The sequence below is a fragment of the Sciurus carolinensis genome, chromosome 3 (genome assembly GCF_902686445.1).
Source record: "Sciurus carolinensis chromosome 3, mSciCar1.2, whole genome shotgun sequence".
Lineage (NCBI taxonomy): Eukaryota > Metazoa > Chordata > Mammalia > Rodentia > Sciuridae > Sciurus > Sciurus carolinensis.
Window position 1 is genome coordinate 150,597,762 of NC_062215.1, and position 18,610 is coordinate 150,616,371.

Here is an 18,610-nt window from a genome sequence, read left to right on the forward strand (position 1 = left end):
TCCAGGCATCTCAGAGAATCCTTAGTTCATCATTTCCCAAAATGCACTCTTTAGAACTCTGGTTTTATAGGATTTTATTAGACGCAATTCCAAAAACATAGTAAAAGTTCCTTTAATCAAGTAAAAAATTAAAATGCTAGCTTAAATAAAGGTCAATGGAGTTCTAAACTAGAGTTTTCAGTGGTTTAACTGGAGTTCTGAGGTAGATATTATATACATCCCAAATGTATTCCATCATGAAACTGTTTTTCCATTGGAACAGCTCATAAGACCTTGTGTTCCATAGGACACGTTTTGGGAAATGCTGACCTAAACCAGATTTTTAACCAGGAGAGAAAACTGTAACCCCAAGACATGAAGTGACTCAACAAAGGTTTAACAGCTATTACTGGAATATTCTGGACTAGAATCCTTAGGACTTCAGTCACAGTCCCTTTCCACAACATATTGCCGTTTGAGCTACAAATTCATTCCAGAACCTCTCACCAATCATGAAGAAAAAATGGTATAAAAGAATTATGGAATATATCCTTTTAAATGAGGCTTCAAATCAGTAATTTTTAAGGTTATGCTGTTTTTTAATGATTATTAATTTATATAAGGTGAAAAGATGTGAACATTGGAAAAGTGAAAACAGTTATTACCTTAGTGTGATCTTTCTGATAATTGAGCAGGAGATTTATGAGATTAAATCACCTAAGTAAATAGGACATTCATCTAGTCATCCTAGCTCCGAAGGTAGCTTTAAATAAACATTGAAACTCTCCCCAGAAATTTTACTGTTGACTTTCTTCCCCTTCATACAGAGGAACATGTTTGGGACTCTGAAAATCCATGCCAGGTTTTGACTTCCTCTCTGGCACAATTCCCCTGATTCTGAAGACACTAATAGCTAATGGATGGGCGGATTTTCTTATCCTAAATTCATAGTCCTAATCCTCAGAGGAGAAGTTTTAGTACTTCCTATTCTTAGAAAAATGAGACAAATTGTTTGTTCCCAAGAGATTTCTGAGGACTCTGAAGCAATTCTCATTTTCGGAGTAGCTTCTATACACATTGCATTTGAAATAGTTATCATCATTTTATGTTGCAGTAATTCATAGTTTTTATTTCTAAATGCTGTATTCGTTGTTAACAGGCAGGCCCAAAGAACATCACAGGTGGGATAAATATATTGAGGGCATGAGTAATTAATTACTTTAAAAATCTGGTAGTCATAAGTAGTGAAGAAAATACTATTATTAATCCATTTGTCAAAACTATTTTAGTGCCCACTGTGTCTTCAGCTCCATCTGTAATCACTAGAGAAATAAAAGAAATAGTATCTGGTCTTTAAAAATCACGCCATCCATAGTTGGTTAAGATGGAAGGAAGCAGTCTCTCTTCGTACCCTATGGGGGGAATATAAATCATGAGGACCATTTTCAGGAAGGCAGTTTGGCAATAAGTATTAAAAAAAAGTAAGAATAAAAAGTTAGCTAGAATATTGTGTGAGAATGACAAATAACTAGAAATCTCTTAAATGTCCAGCCATAAGAGATTAGGACAATAATGATTTCTAGAAGACTATTCATTGGTATGAAAAGATGATCACAGTATGTTGGTCAATAAAAAAAATACAAACATTAGGTACAATATGAATTCACTTAAAAATATAGGAAAAACCTAGTACAAACTATAAGAAGATAAAAGTGTTTATTGCAGAGTGATATGATTATGATCCTTTATTTATCTTTAAGCAGTTAATTTGTGTTCTTTAATTGACAATTAAAACAATTGAACTAAATCAATATTTATAAAGACAAATTGGTCTTCAAAAAAATGTTGAGGAAAACAACACCCCAAGTACATATTATTTAGTAGAAAACAAAGTTAATTGCAATTTAAAAGAAGACCTCTTTTCATGAAATTTTGTTCATGAGACAGGAATGCATAAAACAATCAGAGAATAACTAATTTTAAAGCTCTGACACAGTCTTAAGTATAATAGGAATTAGAAGAGGGAAGTTGAATTGGTGGGAACAGGTTAAGATGACTTTATGGAATAAGACTTAGCTAGAGCTTGGAATCAGAACACCCAGAGAAGAAACACACTTACCGGTAATAATGTAAGGCAAGGCAAGGGCCTCACGTGGACCACACTTGAGACATCTCACTCCTCCCAGGCTCACATTAACCACTGCAGAACATTTGACCTTTGCATGAAAATTTATTTTTGCTCCTTCATACAAGTGGATTTTATATGCCCTCTGCAATATACATATGTGTGTGTGTATCTATCTATCTATATATATATATAGAGAGAGTAAATGGAGTATTACATATCCTTTGTAATATTAAAAAAAAGTTATTAGTTGTTATTTTAGTTGTTTTTTTAGGAGTAACCCTTTCGGGGCAGTATTTTATCTGCAAAATCTCTAGAATTGGACATTTCCAGATATTTACTTGGAACAAATACAGACTATTACACAAGAACCTTATCACAATGACCTGAGCACTTGCAAATGTTCTGATGTCTACATCCGTCACACCACAAATGAATTTAACCAATGAGAACTCAGCAATTCTCTGATTACGCACTTAGTGCTATTTTTAAGCCAGCTTTTCATATGATAACTAAACTGCCAGTAGTAGTATTAGTTGCACATATGAAATGAAAGAGTGAATAACTTGTGTGTAGTGCCTAAAATTGAATTTAAAAGATCATGCCCATCTCAGAAATATCTGCAATGAGGAACACAGGACAGAAAATGAACTTCTATCAAGGGTTCCTTTAGAGTTAGTATTTAGATGTGGAGTTGAGTTGCTACCATAAAGGGGAAAGCATTCTAGAAGGGGGAATGGTGTGGCAAATGTGTGAAGCAGTAAGTAAGTGCAGGTGATTTTTAGTAAACAATAGGGAAAATTGTTTTATTAGAGCTGGAAAGGTCTATTGAGAAATATGAAATAAAAGGGACATAGATGTTGAAGGCCCTTGGGACCAAGCAAGTTTGAGAAGCAAAGCAGTAGAATAAGTGATCTGTCCACTCTTGATGCCTTTCCCCAACTCTGAGCCTTTGTACTCTGTCTGGAATGTCCTTTCCTCTTCTCTGATTGACATTACAGTTCAGCGGTCTCCTTCTTTATCCCCAGGTCCTCTAGATAAAGCTATTTTCTGTATTCTATGTGCTCCCAGAAAACTATGCATATTGGTATTACAACTTTTTGTGCATGTGTCTGACTTTTTTAAGTGACCATGAGTTCCTCAAAGGGCAGACTTATTCATATGTTTATTTTCTTCAGCACCTCGCATGGGGTCTCGCACATAGAAAAGTTCAGCAGTATTTGTGAAAAGAAGACAGACGTGGTTAAGAAAACTTTGGCAACATTTTGTAGAATAGATTGGAGTAAGGGGGAAAAGTTGGAAGAACTTTGTATTGATCCAGATATGAAGTGATGAAAGATGAGAAAGGAGGGACACTGAATTGCACTTGGAAAAATAGGCAGGCACAGGTGATAGACCGGACAAGTGTAAGAAATAGAGGAAGAGTTTGAGAGGACTCCAGGATTTCTAGGCTGGAAGAATGCTGAAAGCAGGGAACTGATAGCACTGCTAAATTGACAGATAAATACTGAGTATCTGTCAAGTTCAAAGCCCTATGCTGAGTGACAGGGAGTCAACAGAGAAGAATTAGAATCCTTCGGAACTCTTCAAAGTAAAGTCTGGTCACCACAAGGGAAGCTGAGGGCATGAGTTCAATTTTGGACAAGTTGCATTTGAAGTGATGGTGGAACATTCAAGTGGATCTGTTCTTTTGGTTACTAGAAATAAAGAAATGGATCATCCTCAAGATTAAGAACTGTGCTTTTTTTTATTGTTGAACATCCAGTCCCTATCCACTATCACAGTATCTAAGACATAGTAGATTGCTGAATTACTTTCCTAGGGCTATCATAATAAAATACCACAGACTGGGTAACTTAACAGAAATTTCTTTTCCTACAGTTCTGGAAAATAGAAGTCTGACATCAAGGTGTGGATGGGCAAACATGGTTTCTTCTGAAGCCTCTTTCCTTGGCTTGGGGAAGGCCATCTTCTTCCTGTGTCTTCTCATGGTCACCTCTCTGTGCAAGCACATGTCTGGTGCATGTCTTTGTGACCTAATTTCTTCTTATAAGGGCACCAGTTATACTGGATTAGGGTCCAGCCTACTGACCACATTTTAATTTAATTGCCTTTTTAAAGACCTGATCACTAAATACCGTCACATTCTGAGGTACTGGGGATTAGTGCTTGCCAGTTGCCCAATAAATATCTGTTGAATTGAAGAGACTGCATTAGGGGTTGGGGTTGTGGCTCAGTGGTAGAGCACTTGCCTTGCACATGTGAGACACTGGGTTGGGTCCTCAGCACCTCATAAAAATAAATAAATAAATTAAAGGTATTGTGTCCATCTACAACTAAAAAAAATTAAAAAAAAGAGACTGAATTAAAGGTGAGAAATCAAGGTCAAAAAGGAAAATAAATACACATGATGGACATAAAGACTGAAAACACATGTACACATATACATGTATGTTATATATAATAAATAGCTCATTGATATTATAATGTATAATGTAGTCCATGACATTACATGGTATGTTTAATGCACTGTTCCTCATTAACTATATGCATATATACATATATATATTTATGTATATATATATTATGGTTTGGATATGAACTGTCCCCCAAAGACTCATGTATTGAAGGCTTTGTCCCCAATCAAGCAATGTTCAGAGATGGGGCTTTTGGAAGGTGATTGAATCATGAGGGCTCTAACCTCCTCACTTGATTCATCCATTGACGGTTTCATTACTTGAATGGATTATTGGGAGTTGATGGAAACTGGAGGAGGTGGAACTTAGTTGAAGAGAGTAAGTTCTTGGAGTTGTGCCCTTAGGGACTCTATCTGGTCCCCAAACCCTTCTTCTCTCTTTCTCTCTGCATCCCAGCTACTACAAGGTGAGCAGCTTTGCTTTGCCATGCCCTTCTGCCATGATGTTCTGCCTCACCTCAAACCAAAAGCAGTAGAGCCGGCAGATCATGGACTGAACTCTCTAAAACTGTGAGCTAAAATAAATCTTTCCTCCTTGAAGTGGATTTGCTCAGGTTTTTTTTTTTTTTTTTTTTTTTTTTTTTGTCAAAGCAACACAAAGCTCACAAAATAATTCAATGTACTATGCAGAATTGTAATAAACTTGGTATACTAACAGAGTCTTTCCATCAAGCCCCCTGCACAACTATCTATGGCTCTTGGTTTTAGATAACCTGTATCTCATATTTTCATTGAGTAAATGTGCATCATTAGTACATCTCAGAAGAAATAACAAAGGGTGTTTAATCTGTAAAAAACAATAGAGTATTATCTGGGTTTCTAGGCTTGATGGCCAACATGAATATATGCAATACATAGATAAAATTTACTTTTTTGGGAAAGTTTTGAAGTCCTATTATTTTACTAAAAGTAATTTTAGATTATCCTACTATTACATACTTGCCATTTAACACTTTTTTCCTTTATAATTTATCTAGGGGATTGATGAAGATGTTAAGAAATTGCTCTCTCCCTTTACTACCTTGTGATTATGTTTGTGAAATTCTTTGAACAGCTTAGGAAAAATCATCTAAAAATGTGTCATGGGAAAACAAACAAAGTAAACAGATGAATAGCTGATAACTAGAACTTTTGTTCAGTTATTTGCTGTAAGGCAAGACTATGCCAAAAAAATGACATCACCTAAATGCTGTCACTGAGTTCCATCAGTCATGCCTTTTGAATTTCTCTGTATTGTCCCTTCTTCACTGTTCTCCCTGTTGAAACCATCAGCACCTCATACCAGGGTTTTCCAGTAGCCCGTGGCTTGTTTCTCCACAAGTCTCTCTTCTCCCCTTGAAGCAACATGTATAATACTCTTAACCAGTCTCTGGTACTCTCAGAACAATTTTCACTATGTCCTTTTTTTCTGTTAAAAACAAACCAAAAAATGCATAATGTTTTTATTTTGAAAAGGCCTATCACAAATCTTCATGAACAGTATGATTCTGATATTGTGGAAAATGAAAAACTCAAAACCACAAATATACATATATATCCATTAATTTTCTGTTACTGTTGCAACAAATTACCATAAACTTGGTTATTTAAAACAATACAAACTATTACCTTACAGTTCTAAAGGTCAGAAGTCTAAACTCAGTCTCAGTGGGCTAATATCAAGGTGATGACAGAGCTGAATTCCTTTCAGAGGCTCTAGGGGAAGATCCATTTATTTGCCTTTTCTAGCCTCTAGCAGCTGCCTACATTCTTTGGCTTATGGCCCCATAATCCATTTTCAAAGCCAATAGCATAGCACTTTCTTACCCTCTCTTACTCTGGCTCTCCTACCTTCCTCTAATTGATTACAGTGGGCTCAGTTGAAAAACTCAGGATAATTGCTGTGGTTTGAATGCATCACCTAGAATTTGTGTACTGGAAACATAATTCCCAATGGCACAGAGCCCTCATGCTTAGATTAACCTCACTATAAAAAGGACTGGTGTGGGTGGGTTCATTCCTTTGCTTTCTTTTGCCCTTCCACCTTCTGCCACATGATGACACAGCAAAAAATCCCTCAGCAGATGCCAACACCTTGATATTGAACTTTCCAGCCTCAGGAACTGTGATCCAATGCACTTCTTTCCATTATAAATTACATAGTCTGTGGCATAGCAGCACAATACACACCAAGGTAATAATTTCTCCAACTTAAGACCCTTAATTACTACTGCAAAATCTCTTCTGCCATGTAAAATAACATACAGTTTCTAGAAATTAGGATACGGATATCTTTTTGGGGAAGGAGCATTATCTTTCCACATCCATACATAGATATCTGCAAATACACTATAAAAATGAAAGTACACCAAAATATTAATTAACTGATTATCTCTAGGCTGAGAACTTCAGGTGATTTTAATTTTTACATTTTTCTGTTTGATCAATATTCCCTGTTTTCAAAATGATCTTGCATTAGTTTCATGTTCATAGAGAATGTCAACAACAAAAATATTAAATTAAATAATTTCTTCTATAGGGTATTCTGCTATTTCCTGGGTCCTGCCCTCTTCCCTTCTGGAGGCAGCATACTTCTTTTGGAACTGCTCCTCCCAAACTAGCCTCTAACTCAGTTGGAGCCTCTAACTTAGTTCTAAGAACTGCTGCCAATCATGGTACCTCTTTACCCAGGTCACAGGGAATATAGTATGTGATCCACAGTGAGGGTACCAGAAGTATTCCCCCCACTTACTTCTTTCCTTCCTTCCTTCCTTCCTTCCTTCCTTCCTTCCTTCCTTCCTTCCTTCCTCCCTCCCTCCCTCCCTCCCTCCCTCCCTCCCTTCCTTCTTTCCTTCACAGCTAAAATTAGGAGGTAAATTCAACTTTTTTGATGAAGACATTTGGGGAAAATGCAAACCAGAAAAATGTTACTGATTATGCTTCTAACATCATAGAAAACATGAGAGCAAAGCAGAGATAAGGACAGCAGAGGAAGAGTTCTAGTACTATTTGCATCCTTGATTTAGGGTGTCTGAGGATCAGTTATATTTCTGTCTTTTCCTAAATTTGGATGTATAAACCAATAGATTCTCCTTTCTGCCCAAACTGGTTGTTTCTATCATTTGCAACAAAAGAGTCGAGATTAAAATAGGAATGTTTTTAAGCCTGCAACAATTCTCTGTTGCCTGTAACTGTCTCAAATTAGCTCCTCTGACTGGCTTCAAAGCTGTCCACACCACCTCCTTCTCTGCCCCCATTTCACTTGGCCAGCCTTCTCATCTTTTCTTACTCAGTTTATGAGTTTCTTTTTGTGGCTTTGCTCTTGTCATTCTGTTTGTCTGGACTATCTTACCTCTCCTCCCTGCCCATCCATATCCTATACAGTCTTCCCTGCTGCCTCCAGTATACCTCCGTGAAACATCCCCAATCAGCCAAGGAAGGCTTCTTTTTCTGAATATTTATAATATGCAAGGCCTGTATCATGCATTCCAAGCTTATGTCCACTTTCTATGGTTCGAGGTCACTGTAAATAATCCTAAACCCCATGAAGACAAGAACCCTACTATGCCTTACAAATTGTGCTCCTAGAGCTAGCTGTGCATGTGGATCAATTAAACCACAGGTCAAGCAGTAACTCAGAAATAAGGTGTCATTCTCCATAGAAGAAAGCACAGTAGTCTGGTACAGTGGAGGACAGTTCCATGACAGTAAGTTGTCATCCTAAGACTGCATGCTTTCTCATCATTTCCACAAAGATAATTTAAGAATGGGAAGTAAGACCTGATGGGAAAAGAAACCAGAATTTTTTAACTATGGGGGGTGAGGGGGAGGAAGAGAAGCAAACAATCTTAACTTTCGTGATAAATTGCTATATAGAAGATAGAGTTCTTCCTCCCTAGGAGTGCAGACTGAGGTGGGAAATAAGCATGTACTCATATTAAAAACACTGTCTAGATAGATTTTCAAAGTTAAGGAGTTAAATAAATGAATTACAAACTTTGTATAATGTATTTCTATGGTAGTTCTAAAAAAAGTCTTTTGAAAATGTGATTTTGTCTAAAGGTAAGGAGTTGAATGAGATGACCACAAATACGTTCTTACAAATTCTTGAGAATCCGTTTTATAAAATTTTAATCTTATACAGAGGAGAGAAATATTTTAAATGATGTTTAAATATTTTGTAGAAGCTTTCATCATTTTCTCCATGAAAGGAGAGTCTTATTCCACACACACACAAAGATAAGTTTAAAAACCCTTGCCTGGTCTGTTTATCTGCTTTCTTCCAAGGCAAAACTTAACTATGCTCAGCTATAATTCTACTTCTGCCTTGGGAATTATATCTGCCTTTTTGTATTAAGTGGAAGTATAAATGTTAAATCCAAACCAGGTATTAAAAACACTGAACAATATTCCGAGCTAGAACAATGACAACCTTTCCCCAATAATACGAACACATGAACAAAACAGAGCTCAACTCTGTATTGTACTGTGCATCAGGACCAGCAGAGTGCCAATGATATGCCCCAGCCATAGCCAGGGTCAGGGAAGGATGAGTGGGTGGAACACAGAGCACTTTTAGGACAAACTGTTCTGTATGATGCTATAATGGTGGACACATGACAATAGACATTGTTTGCAGTTGGGGGAGTCCTGGAGATTGAACTCAGGAACTCAGAAACATTTGATCACTGAGCCACATCCCCAGCCCTAGTTGTATTTTAGAGACAGGGTCTCACTGAGTTGTTTAACACCTTTCTTTTGCTGAGGCTGACTTTGATCCTCATGCCTCAGCCTCCGGAGTGGCTGGGATTATGGGTGTACACCACTGTCCCTGGCAACATTATACATTTGTCAAAAATCACAGGATGTACAACAGAGTGAATCCTAATGTGAACATGGACTTAGTTAACAATGTTTCAATACTGCCTCATCCATTGTTACCAATGTACCACATTAATGGAAGATGTGGGGAACTGGCAAGAAAGTTCAGTCAATGTATAGGAACTCTGTTCTTCCCACTCATTCTTTTCTGTAAGCCTAAAACTGCTTTTAAAATAGTTTATTCATTAAAAAATGATTCCAAATACTGGATTAGTCCTTCTACAAAAGAAGGTAAGCATAAAATAGTAATATTTCCCTTTTGGTAAGAATATTACACATAACCAATAGCTATCTGAAATAAATTATCTCCCCAGTTATTTAAACACCCAAGAAAATCTTATGTCTGTAATGATCAGTCTCATCAAAAATAAATTAAACTAGAAGATGGCGTTGTAGCTCAGTGGTAGAGCACTTGTCTAGCACGTGTGAGGCACTGGGTTTGATTCTTAGCCCCACATAAAAAATAAAATACATAAAATAAATGTCTATCAACAACTAAAACAATTTTTTTTAATAAAAAAATTAAAAAAATAAAACAATTAAACTTGAAGCCACAAACATTGTGTGTGTGTGTGTGTGTGTGTGTGTGTGACTTTGCTTACTTACTCTGACCCAGCACTGGGGACCACATCAAATTGTCCTCCATAAGTAATTGAGAGTACTTGTGGTGAACTTTCCCTTTTCCTTTCCTACCTCTGTTTCTACAGCAACACCTCATTATTATGTTGGCCTTAATTCTGGGGAGAAAACCTATATTGGCATCCATGCTGGATCATGATAGATAGTAGTCGATATTTTCATTCATTGTTCTTGTTACACTACCTTTTAGAGCCTGAATAAATAATGGACTTACCAAGGCTCCAGAAATAAATCCCTTCAGAACCCCTTCTTATATGGACTTAGCCTACTGCAGAAGTTGGACACTGAGTGATCTTAAAGGCAAGTTTAAGGGTTCCACGGGTGCATGTAACAGGAAATAAACTTGAGAAATGAATATTGTCTGTGAATGGAAGGAACAAATGAATGGAGAAACGAAATGATTGCTCAATGAGTAGGGAAGCTTGAGGAATGATACAGACTGTAGATTTAAATAACACTGGCACACTTCATATGTATTTCATGATCACATTCCCAAATGAATACAACTAGTTCTATGTATGATTCACCACAGTGAACAATTCTAGATGTTTCCAAAGACTAACAGTTGTTGGAGAAAAGCACCCCAGGCGGGCCAAGATGGCAGACTAGAGGGCGGCTGCATTTCACGCTGCTCCAGGATGCAAGATTCAAAAGAGGAGATAGTGACAGACTTGGGACCAGCTCAAAGCTGCCGGGTGAGTCTCTCCTGTTGGGGAGGCGTCCCGGATGGGGCCGTAGCCCCGGAACGCAGGGAATTTGTGAAGTGCAGTTGCCCGGCGAGACAACCCTCCCCCCACTGGAGCGGTAAACACGGACAACTGGGATCATCGTAGAGGAGGCTGCTCAGCACAGCGCTTGGACTCAGAGCAACCACTGGGGCTCCGGGCGGCTGCCTGGGGAGGAGCTGTGTGGCGAGCTGTTTGGACCCAGAACAACCGCTTCTGAACACCGGGGGGTTGCCTGGAGGAAGAGGAGGAGCGCGGTGGGACGCTTGGTCTAGGAGTGACTGCATCAGAGCCACGGGCGGTTGCCAGAGGAGGAGCTGCGTGGTGAACTGTTTGAACTCAGAGCCAGCGCTCCTGAGTGCCGGGAGGTTGCCCGGAGGAGGAGGAGGAGCGCGGCGTGTTGCTTGACCTGGGAGTGACTGCATCAGAGCCGCGGGCGGTTGCCGGAGGAGGAGCTGCGTGACGAGCTGTTTGAACTCAGAGCGAGCGCTCCTGAACACTGGTGGCCTGCCGGGAGGAGGAGAGCGGTGGGACGCTTAGTCTGGGAGTGACTGCATCAGAACCACAGGCGGTTGCCAGAGGAGGAGGCGAGTGGTGAGCTGATTGGACTAAAAGCGACCACTCCTGAACACCGGTGGCCTGCCTGGAGGAGGAGCGTGGTGAGTCACCTGGTCTCGGAGCCACCGCTCCTGAACACCCGGGGGGCTACCCCAAGGAGGAGGAGGAGGAACAGGGCGGGTCACTTGGACTTGGAGTGACTGCCTAGGGCTATGGGTGGTTGGCGGGAGGAGGAGACCCGAAGTGAGTTGTTTGGATTCCAAGTGACTGCGTCGGAAACCGGGCGGCTGTCCGGAGGAGGAGGTGTGTGGCGGGTCTCTGTGTCTCGGAGCTATTGTACGGGGCTCCAGGTGGTGGCTCAGGGGAGGGGCTGCATAGCCAGGCGATTGGTGCAGAGCAGGGTCCCAGGAGCTAGGCGGCTTCTTGCTGGAAGAGCCGCACAGAGACACGCCTAGGGGCAGAGCGAAGTTTCCAGGGCGGCAGGCAGATTCTCTGGGAGAGGCAGCCTAAGGAGACTCGCCTGCGAAGGGTGAGGCTCCCAGGCCCAGGACGTAGGTCCGGGCCCCTGGGATCATTGCAGAGGAAGACAGCCCAGCCCAGGTGGTAGTTGTAGATTGAGGGGAACCTCTAGGAGGGCAACTGACTAGCGAGACGTCCCCACCGAGTGACTCTTCCCAGCCGGGGGAGGTTTTCCCACAGGGACGGTAAAGCCAGAGACATAGGCACAAACAGGCCTTGCCTCAGCCCACAGTCTACTTCCCCATTGGATGACCATTGGTCAACAAGTGGAGGCACCTCTGCCCACTAGCAGGGAATATACGCCACCTGAGGGTTACCACACCTAGAGAGGCAGCTTCTTCGTGGAGCTCTGCATTATCAACCTCCTCCAAGACTTCAGGCTACTGAAGGATAAGAGGGGATATACTAGCAATCTTCAGGGACATTATAAGTTGATAGAGGAAATCTGCAATACCTTAATGACCCACTGATTCCTGAACAATATGAGAAAACAAGGGAAGAAAATGCCCCAAACAAATCTAGATGTTACATCAATAAAATCCAACGACAGCACGGCAGAAGAAATGACAGAAAGGGAGTTCAGAATGTACATAATTAAAATGATTAGGGAAGCAAACGATGAGATGAAAGAGCAAATGCAGGCATTGAACGATCGCACCAATCGACAGTTAACAGAGCAAATTCAGGAAGCAAAAGATCATTTCAATAAAGAGTTAGAGATATTGAAAAAAAAAACAAACAGAAATCCTTGAAATGAAGGAAACAATAAACCAAATTAAGAACTCCATAGAAAGCATAACCAATAGGATAGAACAGCTGGAAGACAGAACTTCAGATATTGAAGACAAAATATTTAACCTCGAAAACAAAGTTGAACAAACAGAGAAGATGGTGAGAAATCATGAACAGAATCTCCAAGAACTATGGGATATCATGAAAAGGCCAAATTTGAGAATTATTGGGATTGAGGAAGGATTAGAGAAACAAACCAAAGGAATGAACAATCTATTCAATGAAATAATAACAGAAAATTTCCCAAATCTGAAGAATGAAATGGAAAATCAAGTCCAAGAGGCTTATAGGACTCCAAATACACAAAATTACAACAGACCCACACCAAGGCACATTATAATGAAAATACCTAACATACAAAATAAAGACAGAATTTTAAAGGCTGTGAGAGAAAAGAACCAAATTACATTCAGGGGGAAGCCAATACGGATATCAGCAGATTTTTCAATCCAGACCCTAAAAGCTAGAAGGGCCTGGAACAACATTTTTCAAGCTCTGAAAGAAAATGGATGCCAACCAAGAATCTTATACCCAGCAAAACTTACCTTCAAATTTGACGATGAAATAAGATCCTTCCATGATAAACAAAAGCTAAAAGAATTTACAAAAAGAAAGCCAGCGTTACAGAACATTCTCAGCAAAATATTTCATGAGGAAGAGATAAAAAACAAAGAAGCAAATCAGCAAAGGGAGGAATTATCCTAAAGGAACTGTCAAATAAAGGAGGAACCAAGATGTGTCAAAAATTTTAAATATGAACCAAATGACTGGGAATACAAATCATATCTCAATAATAACCCTGAATGTTAATGGCCTGAATTCATCAATCAAAAGACATAGACTGGCAGATTGGATTAAAAAGAAAGATCCAACAATATGTTGCCTGCAAGAGACTCACCTCATAGAAAGAGATACCCATAGACTAAAGGTGAAAGGATGGGGAAAAACATACCACGCACATGGACTCAGCAAAAAAGCTGGAGTATCCATCCTCATTTCAGATAATGTGGACTTCAAGTCAATGTTAGTTAGAAGGGATAAAGAAGGACATTTCATACTGCTTAAGGGAAGCATAAATCAGCAAGATATAACAATCATAAACATCTATGCCCCAAACAGTGGCTCATCCATGTATGTTAAACAAATCCTTCTCAATTTTAGAAACCAAATAGACCATAACACAATAATACTAGGTGATTTTAACACGCCTCTGTCACCACTGGACAGATCTTCCAAACAAAAATTGAACAAAGAAACCATAGATCTCAATAACACAATCAATAATTTAGACTTAACAGACATTTATAGAATATACCATCCAACGAAGAGCGAATACACTTTCTTCTCAGCAGCACATGGATCCTTCTCTAAAATAGACCATATATTATGCCACAAAGCTAATGTCAGCAAATACAAGAAGATAGAGACACTACCTTGTATTCCATCAGATCATAATGGATTGAAGTTACAAATTAATGAAAGAGTAAAAAACAGAAACTACTCCAACACCTGGAGATTAAACAATATGCTACTATATGATGAATGGATAACAGAAGATATTAGGAAGGAAATTAAAAAATTCTTAGAGGTAAACGAGAACAAAGAAACATCATATCAAAATCTCTGGGACACTATGAAAGCGGTACTTAGAGGAAGATTTATTTCATGGAGCGCATTTAATAAAAGAAGTAAAACTCAAAAAATAAATGACCTAACACTACAGCTCAAAGCCCTAGAAAAAGAAGAACAGACTAACACCAAAAGTAGTAGAAGACAGGAAATAGTTAAACTGAGAGCTGAAATCAACGAAATTGAAACGAAAGAAACAATACAAAAAATTGACAAAATAAATAGTTGGTTCTTCGAAAAAATAAACAAAATTGATAAACCTTTAGCCACACTAACAAAGAGAAGACAAGAGAAAACCCAAATCACTAAAATTCGGAATGAACAAGGAAATATCACAACAGACACGACCGAAATACAAAACATAATTAGAAGCTATTTTGAAAATCTATACTCCAACAAAATAGAAAATTTCGAAGACATCAACAGGTTTCTAGAGACATATGAATTGCCTAAACTGAACGAGGAGGACATACACAATTTAAATAGACCAATTTGAAGTAATGAAATAGAAGAAGTCATCAAAAGCCTTCCAACAAAGAAAAGTCCAGGACCAGATGGGTTCTCAGCCGAGTTCTACAAAACTTTTAAAGAAGAACTCATTCCAATACTTCTCAAAGTATTCCAGAAAATAGAAGAGGAGGGAACTCTCCCAAACTCATTCTATGAAGCCAATATTACCCTGATTCCTAAACCAGACAGAGACACATCAAGGAAAGAAAATTTCAGACCAATATCCCTAATGAACATCGACGCAAAAATTCTCAACAAAATTTTAGCAAATCGCATACAAAAACATATTAAAAAGATAGTGCACCATGATCAAGTGGGTTTCATCCCAGGGATGCAAGGTTGGTTCAACATCAGGAAATCAATAAATGTCATTCACCATATCAATAGACTTAAAGTCAAGAATCACATGATTATTTCAATAGATGCAGAAAAAGCATTTGATAAAATACAGCACCCCTTCATGCTCAAAACACTAGAAAAAATAGGGATAGTGGGAACATTCCTTAACATTGTAAAGGCCATCTACGCTAAACCCATTGCTAATATCATTCTAAATGGTGAAAAACTGAAAGCATTCCCTCTAAAAACTGGAACAAGGCAGGGATGCCCTCTTTCACCACTTCTATTCAATATCGTCCTTGAAACTCTAGCCAGAGCAATTAGACAGACCAAAGAAATTAAAGGGATACGAATAGGAAAAGAAGAACTCAAACTATCCCTATTTGCTGATGATATGATGGTATACTTAGAGGAACCAGGAAATTCCACCAGAAAACTTTTAGATCTCATAAGTGAATTCAGTAAAGTAGCGGGATATAAGATCAATGCACATAAATTTAAGGCATTTTTATATATAAGCGATGAATCTTCAGAAAGAGAAATTAGGAAAACTACCCCATTCACAATAGCTTCGAAAAAAATAAAGTATTTGGGAATCAATCTCACAAAAGAGGTGAAAGACCTCTACAATGAGAACTACAGAACACTAAAGAAAGAAATTCAAGAAAACCTTAGAAGATGGAAAGATCTCCCATGTTCTTGGATAGGAAGAATTAATATTGTCAAAATGGCCATACTACCAAAAGTGCTATACAGATTCAATGCAATTCCAATGAAAATCCCAATGATGTACCTTACAGAAATAGAGCAAGCAATTATGAAATTCATCTGGAAGAATAAAAAACCCAGAATAGCTAAAGCAATCCTTGGCAGAAAGAGTGAAGCAGGGGGTATCGCAATACCAGATCTTCAACTCTACTACAAAGCAATAGTAACAAAAACGGCATGGTATTGGTACCAAAATAGAAAGGTGGATCAATGGTACAGAATAGAGGACACGGACACAAACCCAAATAAATACAATTTTCTCATACTAGACAAAGGGGCCAAAAATATGCAATGGAGAAAAGATAGCCTCTTCAACAAATGGTGCTGGGAGAATTGGAAATCCATATGCAACAGAATGAAACTAAACCCATATCTCTCACCATGCACGAAACTAAACTCAAAATGGATTAAGGACCTTGGAATCAGACCAGAGACCTTGCATCTTATAGAAGAAAAAGTAGGTCCAGAGCTTCAACATGTCGGCTTAGGACCAGACTTCCTCAACAGGACTCCCATAGCACAAGAAATAAAAGCAAGAATTAATAACTGGGATAGATTCAAACTAAAAAGCTTTCTCTCAGCCAAGGAAACTATCAGCAATGCAAAGAAAGAGCCTACAGAGTGGGAGAAAATCTTTGCCAATCATACTTCAGATAGAGCGCTAATCTCCAGAATCTATAAAGAACTCAAAAAACTCTACACCAAGAATGTAAATAATCCAATTGACAAATGGGCTAAGGAAATGAATAGACACTTCACAGAAGAAGATACACAAGCAATCAACAAACATATGGAAAAATGTTCAACGTCTCTAGTAATAAGAGAAATGCAAATCAAAACCACCCTAAGATTCCATCTCACCCCAATTAGAATGGCAATTATCAAGAATACAAGCAACAACAGGTGTTGGCGAGGATGTGGGGAGAAAGGTACACTCATACATTGCTGGTGGGGCTGCAAATTAGTGCAGCCACTCTGGAAAGCAGTGTGGAGATTCCTTAGAAAACTTGGAATGGAACCACCATTTGACCCAGCTATCCCACTCCTTGGCCTATACCCAAAGGACTTAAAATCAGCATATTACAGAGATACAGCCACATCAATGTTCATAGCTGCTCAGTTCACAATAGCCAGATTGTGGAACCAACCTAGATGTCCTTCAATTGATGAATGGATAAAGAAAATGTGGTATATATATACAATGGAATATTACTCAGCCATAAAGAATGATAAAATTATGGCATTTGCAGGCAAATGGATGAAACTGGAGAATATCATGCTAAGTGAGATAAGCCAATCTCAAAAAACCAAAGGAAGAATGATATCGCTAATAAGTGGATGATGACACATAATGGGGTGTGGGAAGGGTTAGTGTTGGGGTTGGAGTTGGGTTTAGGGAGGGGGGCAGGAATGGAGGAAGGAAGGACTGTATAGATGGAGGGGAAGGGTGGGAGGGGAGGGGGGGAAGGGAAAAAAATGGCAGAATGAATCAAACAACATTACCCTATGTAAATTTATGATTACACAAATGGTATGCCTTTACGCCATGTACAGACAGAGAAACAACATGTATCCCATTTGTTTACAATAAAAAAAAAAAAGAAAAGCACCCCAGTGTTTTTTCAGTAAGGAGGTCTATCTTCCTTTTCTGTGCTTTCAAGCACCCACCATTTTAAATTCTGGCTATGAATCTCAATCCTCAAACTCCCATGAGTGAAAAATACATATATTTCTTTGTGGGTTTTAAAAAATTATTTTAACTTTCACGGAGTGTCTCTTCCTTGAGGTAGGACAGAAGTCCAACCTCAGTCATGGCTGGAATTTTCCTCCCTTGTTTACAGCCCCCTGCCAGGGAAGTGGGGAGGCCTCCCATAGCCACGAAGCAAGGGGAAGTCCTGCCCATCATCTGCCCACACTGAGTTCCTGGGAAGCTCTTGTTGTCTTAGTCCTCAGAGTTCCTCAGTTCCAAGGACTGTGCCGCTTTCATGTCAGCCCTGGAGTTTTTGGTGAGGTAGAAATGCTCGGGCACCTCTGGGTACCACTAGGGAAGAAAAGGCAGGAGGACAAGGGTGTACAAATAGATAGCTGTCACTTCCAGAGCATAACAACCCTCCTCCACTGGAGGCAAACCCAGTTCCCTTTTCCCTTTAGGGGATCCAGTATAGACTTTTCTGTGGCTTAGGAGGTTGGAAATAAAAACCAAGAGGAGAAGTATCTTGCAGGCAACTTCTGCTTTCCTCTTTGCCCTATGTTAATACTCCCCTGAGGGAAAGAAGCACGGGGCCTTCTACCTCCTGAGTATGGAACAAGGAAAAGGAAAAAACACAGAATAATCCATAAATAGATAGGTCAAAAAACTTCATCCTTGCACCCAATCAGGTTGTCCACACTTGCTGAGCTAACAGGAAGAATATTTTTCCTGTAGACTTAACGCAAGAGCCAATAAGCAATAAACTACTGGATACCTACACCCTTGTACGAAATCTACAACATTTTAGGAGTATAAACACCTATAATCTGGGTCAATTGCTAAAGTTAGAAATTTTCAATAGTGACTAGCCATTAAAAACCCAACCCTCCTTTATAAAATGTTGATGAGAATGTGATTTAACAAGTTACAATTACATTGTAAGAGGAATCATCCAATGATTTGTAAATTATCTCATATGTATTTATGTTTAACTTGAGTTC